At 41.6% G+C, this 7,500-nt stretch overlaps 1 pseudogene; it reads left to right on the top strand.

The window, feature by feature from the left end:
* Positions 1 to 7,500, top strand: part of LOC135531445 (vacuolar protein sorting-associated protein 8 homolog) — a 154,946-nt pseudogene that overhangs the window by 93,643 nt on the left and 53,803 nt on the right.

Raw genomic sequence — 7,500 nt, 5'->3', positions numbered from 1 at the left:
GTCTTATTGCCATGTCAACAGGAAGAGATCTTTAACTACATCCACAACCTGCTGTCCATGCCTGGCTACAGCTCAGAGGAGAAACGCTGTGTCTGGGAGAAGGCCCTGCTGCACATTGCGGAGCTGGTGACCCTTGACCCTGCCAAGTCAGCTGACCTGGTGGCCATGCATTTCCCTGAGGAAGTACGACCCATCATCACCAGACTACAGGTCAGCTGACACCGCCCTCTAGTTTGTTCTTCACTGGTTGCCCTTTTCTTGTGGCAACAGGTCACAAATCTTGCTGCTGTGATGTCACACTGTGGTGTTTCACCTAGTAGATATGGGAGTTGGATATGTTTTCTATTTCTTTGTGGATCTGTGTAATCTGAGTCTCTAATATGGTCTCTCTTTAGATTTGGCAAGAGGTTAGGAAGTGCAGCTCAGTTTCCACCTCATGTTGTGGGCAGTGTTGCACCTGCAGTGGTTCGTCCTTTAAAAGTTGCAGCGTACTGCGGCTTGCATGGTGCCACTGTTACTATTAATGTCTCTCTCTCTTTTTCTCCCTCTCTCTCTTTTTCTCCCTCTGTCTCTTCTCTCTCTCTTTTTCTCCCTCTGTCTCTTCTCTCTCTCTCTGTCTCTCTCTCTCTCTCTCTCTCTGTCTCTTCTCTCTCTCTCTCTCTCTCTGTCTCTCTCTCTGTCTCTCTCTCTGTCTCTCTCTCTGTCTCTCTCTCTGTCTCTCTCTCTGTCTCTCTCTCTGTCTCTCTCTGTCTCTCTCTCTCTCTCTTTCTTTTTCTCCCTCTGTCTCTTCTCTCTCTCTCTTTCTCCCTCTGTCTCCTCTCTCTCTCTCTGTCTCTCTCTGTCTCTCTCTCTCTGTCTCTCAATTGAATTCAATTCAAGGGGCTTTATTGGCATGGGTAACATGTGTTAACATTGCCAAAGCAAGTAAGGTAGATAATATATAAAGTGAAATAAACAATAAAAATTAACAGACATCACACATACAGAGGTTTCAAAACAATAAAGACATTACCAATGTCATATTATATATATATATACAGTGTTTTTACAATGTACAAATGGTAAAGGACACAAGATAAAATAAATAAGCATAGATATGGGTTGTATTTACAATGGTGCGTGTTCTTCACTGGTTGCCCTTTTCTCGTGGCAACAGGTCACAAATCTTGCTGCTCTGATGGCACACTGTGGATTTTCACCCAGTAGATATGGGAGTTTTTCAAAATTGGATTTGTTTTCGAATTCTTTGTGGATCTGTGTAATCTGAGGGAAATATGTCTCTCTAATATGGTCATACATTGGGCAGGAGGTTAGGAAGTGCAGCTCAGTTTCCACCTCATTTTGTGGGCAGTGAGCACATAGCCTGTCTTCTCTTGAGAGCCATGTCTGCCTACGGCGGCCTTTCTCAATAGCAAGGCTATGCTCGCTGAGTCTGTACATAGTCAAAGATTTCCTTAATTTTGGGTCAGTCACAGTGGTCAGGTATTCTGCCGCTGTGTACTCTCTGTTTAGGGCCAAATAGCATTCTAGTTTGCTCTGTTTTTTTTGTTAATTCTTTCCAATGTGTCAAGTAATTATCTTTTTGTTTTCTCATGATTTGGTTGGGTCTAATTGTGCTGCTGTCATGGGGCTCTGTAGGGTGTGTCTCTCTCTCTCTCTCTGTCTCTCTCTCTGTCTCTCTCTCTCTCTCTCTCTCTCTCTCTCTCTCTCTCTCTCTCTCTCTCTCTCTCTCTCTCTCTCTCTCTCTCTCTCTCTCTCTGTCTCTGTCTCTGTCTCTCTCTGTCTCTCTCTCTCTCTTTCTCCCTCTCTCTCTTTTTCTCCCTCTGTCTCTCTCTTTTTCTCCCTCTGTCTCTCTCTTTTTCTCCCTCTGTCTCTCTCTTTATCTCTCCCGACAAAGACAAAGAGTCCCGCCACTGTCTGAATCAGCCATGTAATTGCCTGACTGTTATCGCCGTAGGAACGAGAGATAAGTGCTAATTGAAAATCTGGATTAGCAATGAGTCGTTTACTTTCCGAGAGAACACTGCTGTGTGTGTGTGTTCATTTCATGTCTCTGATTCTGTTGTGTATAGAGTGGAGGGCGTTTCTAGGAAAATCTGACAATGGAAGAAAGAAACACCTTTGTGACCAAACTGCACACACAGGTGTAGGTGTATCTAATGGGTTGCTGTAAAAGGTGTTATTGACCATGTAGGGCTCCAAACTGCACACACAGGTGTAGGTGTATCTAATGGGTTTCTGTAAAGGTGTTATTGACCATGTAGGGCTCCAAACTGCACACACAGGTGTAGGTGTATCTAATGGGTTGCTGTAAAAGGTGTTATTGACCATGTAGGGCTCCAAACTGCACACACAGGTGTAGGTGTATCTAATGGGTTTCTGTAAAGGTGTTGTTATTGACCATGTAGGGCTCCAAACTGCACACACAGGTGTAGGTGTATCTAATGGGTTGCTGTAAAAGGTGTTATTGACCATGTAGGGCTCCAAACTGCACACACAGGTGTAGGTGTATCTAATGGGTTTCTGTAAAGGTGTTGTTATTGACCATGTAGGGCTCCAAACTGCACACACAGGTGTAGGTGTATCTAATGGGTTGCTGTAAAGGTGTTGTTATTGACCATGTAGGGCTCCAAACTGCACACACAGGTGTAGGTGTATCTAATGGGTTTCTGTAAAGGTGTTATTGACCATGTAGGGCTCCAAACTGCACACACAGGTGTAGGTGTATCTAATGGGTTTCTGTAAAGGTGTTGTTATTGACCATGTAGGGCTCCAAACTGCACACACAGGTGTAGGTGTATCTAATGGGTTGCTGTAAAAGGTGTTGTTATTGACCATGTAGGGCTCCAAACTGCACACACAGGTGTAGGTTTATCTAATGGGTTGCTGTAAAAGGTGTTATTGACCATGTAGGGCTCCAAACTGCACACACAGGTGTAGGTGTATCTAATGGGTTGCTGTAAAAGGTGTTATTGACCATGTAGGGCTCCAAACTGCACACACAGGTGTAGGTGTATCTAATGGGTTGCTGTAAAGGTGTTGTTATTGACCATGCAGGGCTCCAAACTGCACACACAGGTGTAGGTGTATCTAATGGGTTGCTGTAAAGGTGTTATTGACCATGTTGGGCTGCCAACATTTCACTTCATAAGAGTCACAATAATCTATGGCATTTAGAATTTTATCCAAAGTGACTTACAGGCATGAACTCTGTCTCTCACTCTGTCTCTCACTCTGTCTCTCACTCTGTCTCTCACTCTGTCTCTCACTCTGTCTCTCACTCTGTCTCTCACTCTGTCTCTCACTCTGTCTCTCACTCTGTCTCTCACTCTGTCTCTCACTCTGTCTCTCACTCTGTCTCTCACTCTGTCTCTCACTCTGTCTCTCACTCTGTCTCTCACTCTGTCTCTCACTCTGTCTCTCACTCTGTCTCTCACTCTCTCTCTCTCTGTCTCTCACTCTGTCTCTCACTCTGTCTCTCTCAATTCAATTTAAATTCAAATGGCTTTATTGGCATGGGCAACATACACTACCGTTCAACAGTTTGGGGTCAATTAGAAATGTCCTTGTTTTTGAAAGAAAAGCAATTTTTTTGTAAATTTAAAATAACATAAAATCAATCAGAAGTGAAGACATTGTTAATGTTGTAAATGACTATTGTAACTGGAAACAGCTGATTTAAAAAAAATGGAATATCTACATAGGTGTACAGAGGCCCATTATCAGCAACCATCACTCCTGTGTTCCAATGCCACGTTGTGTTTAGCTAATCCAAGTTTATAATTTCAAAATGCTAATTGATCATTAGAAAACACTTTTGCAATTATGTTAGCACAGCTGAAAACAGTTGTGCTGATTTAAAGAAGGAATAAAAATGACCTTTAGCCTTTAGGTTCAATTACAAGCTCAAAATGGTCAGAAACAAAGAACTTTCTTCTGAAACTCGTCAGTCTATTCTTGTTCTGAGAAATGAAGGCTATTCCATGCGAGAAATTGGCAAGACACTGAAGATCTCGTACAACGCTGTGTACTACTCCCTTCACAGAACAGCGCCTTCTTCAGTTGTGCACCGGGGCCTCCCACTCCTCTTTCTATTCTGGTTAGAGACAGTTTGCTCTGTCTTTTAAAATGATAAATTTGGATTAGCTAACAATACATGCCATTGGAACACAAGAGTGATGGTTGCTGATACTGGGCCTCTGTACGCCTATGTAGATATTCCATTAAATATCAGCCATTTCCAGCTACAGTAGTCATTTACAACAATAACAATGTCTACACTGTATTTCTGATCAATTTGATGTTATTTTAATGGACCAAAAAATTTGCTTTTCTTTCAAAAACAAGGACATTTCTAACTGACCCCAAACGTTTGAATGGTAGTATATGTTTACATTGCTAAAGCAAGTGAAATAGATAATTAAAATAAATCACTATTGTTTATTAACAGTAAACATTACACTCACAAAAGGAATAGAGACTTTTCAAATGTCATTATGTATGTATATACAGTGTTGTAACGATGTGCAAATAGTTAAAAGTACAAAGGGAGAAATAAATAAACATAAATATGGGTTATATTTACAGTGGTGTTTGTTCTTCACTGGTTGACCTTTTCTTGTGGCAACAGATCACACATCTTGCTGCTGTGATGGCACACTGTGGAATTTCACCCAATAGATATGTGAGCTTATCAAAATTGGATTTGTTTTGAAATTCTTTGTGGATCTGTGTAATCTGAGGGAAATATGTGTCTCTAATATGGTCACACATTTGGCAGGAGGTTAGGAAGTGCAGCTCAGTTTCCACCTCATTTTGTGGGCAGTGAGCACATAGCCTGTCTTCTCTTGAGAGCCAGGTCTGCCTACGGCGGCCTTTCTCAATAGCAGGGCTATGCTCACTGAGTCTGTTTTTTTTGTTAATTCTTTCCAAGGTGTTTGGGAATCGCTTCCTTTTAGGTGGTTGTAGAATTGAATGGCTCTTTTCTGGATTTTGATAGTTAATTGGTATCGGCCTTATTCTGCTCTGCAGGCATTATACTTTCCATCAATTCGCATAACTTGTTGTTTGTAAAGTCGTATGTTTTTCCCCCAACACCATTTTCCATCAATTTGTATACTAGACCCTCATGCCAAATTGAGCCAAAAGTTTTCTTGAAATCAACAAAGCATGAGAAGACTTTGCCTTTGTTTTGGTTTGTTTGTTTGTCAATTAGGGTGCGCAGGGTGAATACGTGGTCTGTCGTACGGTAATTAGGTAAGAAGCCAATTTGACATTTGCTCAGTACATTGTTTTCATTGAGGAAATGTACGAGTCTGCTGTTAATGATAATGCAGAAGATTTTCCCAAGGTTACTGTTGACGCATATCCCACGGTAGTTATTGGGGTCAAATTTGTCTCCGCTTCTGTGGATCAGGGTGATCAGTCCTTGGTTCCAGATATTGGGGAAGATGCCAGAGCTAAGGATGATGTTAAAGAGTATAAGTATAACCAATTGTAATTTTGGGTCTGTATATTTGATCATTTCATTTAGGATACCATCAACCCCACAGGCCTTTTTGGAGTGGAGGGTTTGTATTTTGTAGTGTAGTTCATTAAATGTAATTGGAGAATCCAGTGGGATCTGGTAGTCTTTAATAGTTGATTCTAAGATTTGTATTTGATCATGTATTTGTTATTGCTGTTTGATCTTTGTCATAGAGCCAAAAAGATTGGAGAAGTGGTTTATCCATACATCTCTGTTTTGGAGAGAGAACTCTTTGTGTTGTTTGTTTTGAGTTTTGTTTTAGAGTCTATGGATTCTTCAATTACATTGAGCTGATTTCTGACATGCTGTTCCTTCTTTTTCCGTAGTGTATTTCTGTATTGTTTTAGTGATTCACCAGGCGTAGGCTCAGGTTTTCTGAGTCTATGTTTTTGGTTGGACAGGTTTCTCAATTTCTTCCTTAGGCTTTTGCATTCTTCATCAAACCATTTGTCATTGTTGTTCATTTTCTTCGGTTGTCTGCTTGACATTGATAGATTTGATGGGGAAGCTGTTAGGTCAAATATACTGTTTAGATTTTCTACTGACCGGTTTCCACCTTCACTATTACAGTGGAACATTTTGTCCAGGAAATTGTCTTGGGAGGGATTGAATTTGTTGTTGCCTAATTGTTTTTTTGGTAGATTTCCACACTACTTTCCTTCCATCTATAGCATTTCTTAATATTATTCAGTTCCTTTGGCTTTGATGCCCTATGATTGTGTAGGGAGAGACTGTGATTTTGCTGTGGTCTGATAGAGTTGTCAGTGGGCTGACTGTGAACGCTCTGAGAGACTCTGGATTGAGGTCAGTGATAAAGTAGTCTACAGTACCACTGCCAAGAGATGAGCTGTAGAGGTTTCTGCCGTAAGAGTCTCCTTGAAGCCTCCCCTTGACTCTGTACAGAACCAGCGTGCGACAAAGCTGCAGTAGTTGTGACCCGTTTTCTTTGGTTGTTTTGTCTTAGTTGTGTATCTCTACTCTGTCAATTTCAATTCAAAGCTTTATTGACATGTCAACATTGCTAAAGCAAGTAAAATAGATAATAAACAAAAGTGAAATCAACAATCAGAAATTAACACGCTATCTCTATATCACTCTCACTCGATCTCTCCCTCTTTCTCTCTCCTGCTCTCTCTCTCTCTCTCTCTCTCTCTCTCCTGCTCTCTCTCTCTCAATTCAATTCAATTCAAGGGGCTTTATTGGCATGGGAAACATGTGTTAACATTGCCAAAGCAAGTAAGGTAAACAATAAAAATTAACAGTAGACATCACACATACAGAAGTTTCAAAACAATAAAGACATTACAAATGTGTCAGAATACAGCTGCTCTGTATATATATATATACACAGTGTTTTTACAATGTACAAATGGTAAGGACACAAGATAAAATAAATAAGCATAGATATGGGTTGTATTTACAATGGTGTTTGTTCCTCACTCGTTGCCCTTTTCTCTCTCTCTCTCTCCTGCTATCTCTCCCTCTCCTGCTATCTCTCTCTCTCCTGCTCTCTCTCTCTCCTGCTATCTCTCTCTCTCTCCTGCTCTCTCTCTCTCTCTCTCTCTCTCCTGCTATCTCTCTCTCTCTCTCTCTCTCTCTCTCTCTCCTGCTATCTCTCTCTCTCCTGCTCTCTCTCTCTCCTGCTATCTCTCTCTCTCTCCTGCTCTCTCTCTCTCTCTCTCTCCTGCTATCTCTCTCTCTCTCTCTCCTGCTATCTCTCTCTCTCTCTCTCTCTCTCTCTCTCTCTCTCTCTCTCTCCTGCTATCTCTCTCCCTCTCCTGCTATCTCTCTCCCTCTCTCTCTCCCGCTATCTCTCTCTCTCCTGCTCTCTCTCTCTCTCTCTCTCCTGCATTCTCTCTCTATCTCTCTCTCTCTCTCTCCTGCTATCTCTCTCCCTCTCCTGCTATCTCTCTCCCTCTCCTGCTATCTCTCTCTCTCTCTCTCTCTCTCTCCTGCTATCTCTCTCTCTCTCT

The sequence above is a fragment of the Oncorhynchus masou genome, chromosome 5 (assembly GCF_036934945.1).
Source record: "Oncorhynchus masou masou isolate Uvic2021 chromosome 5, UVic_Omas_1.1, whole genome shotgun sequence".
Lineage (NCBI taxonomy): Eukaryota > Metazoa > Chordata > Actinopteri > Salmoniformes > Salmonidae > Oncorhynchus > Oncorhynchus masou.
Note: the sequence above shows the minus strand (reverse complement) of the source record. Positions and strands in the feature narration are given on the sequence as shown.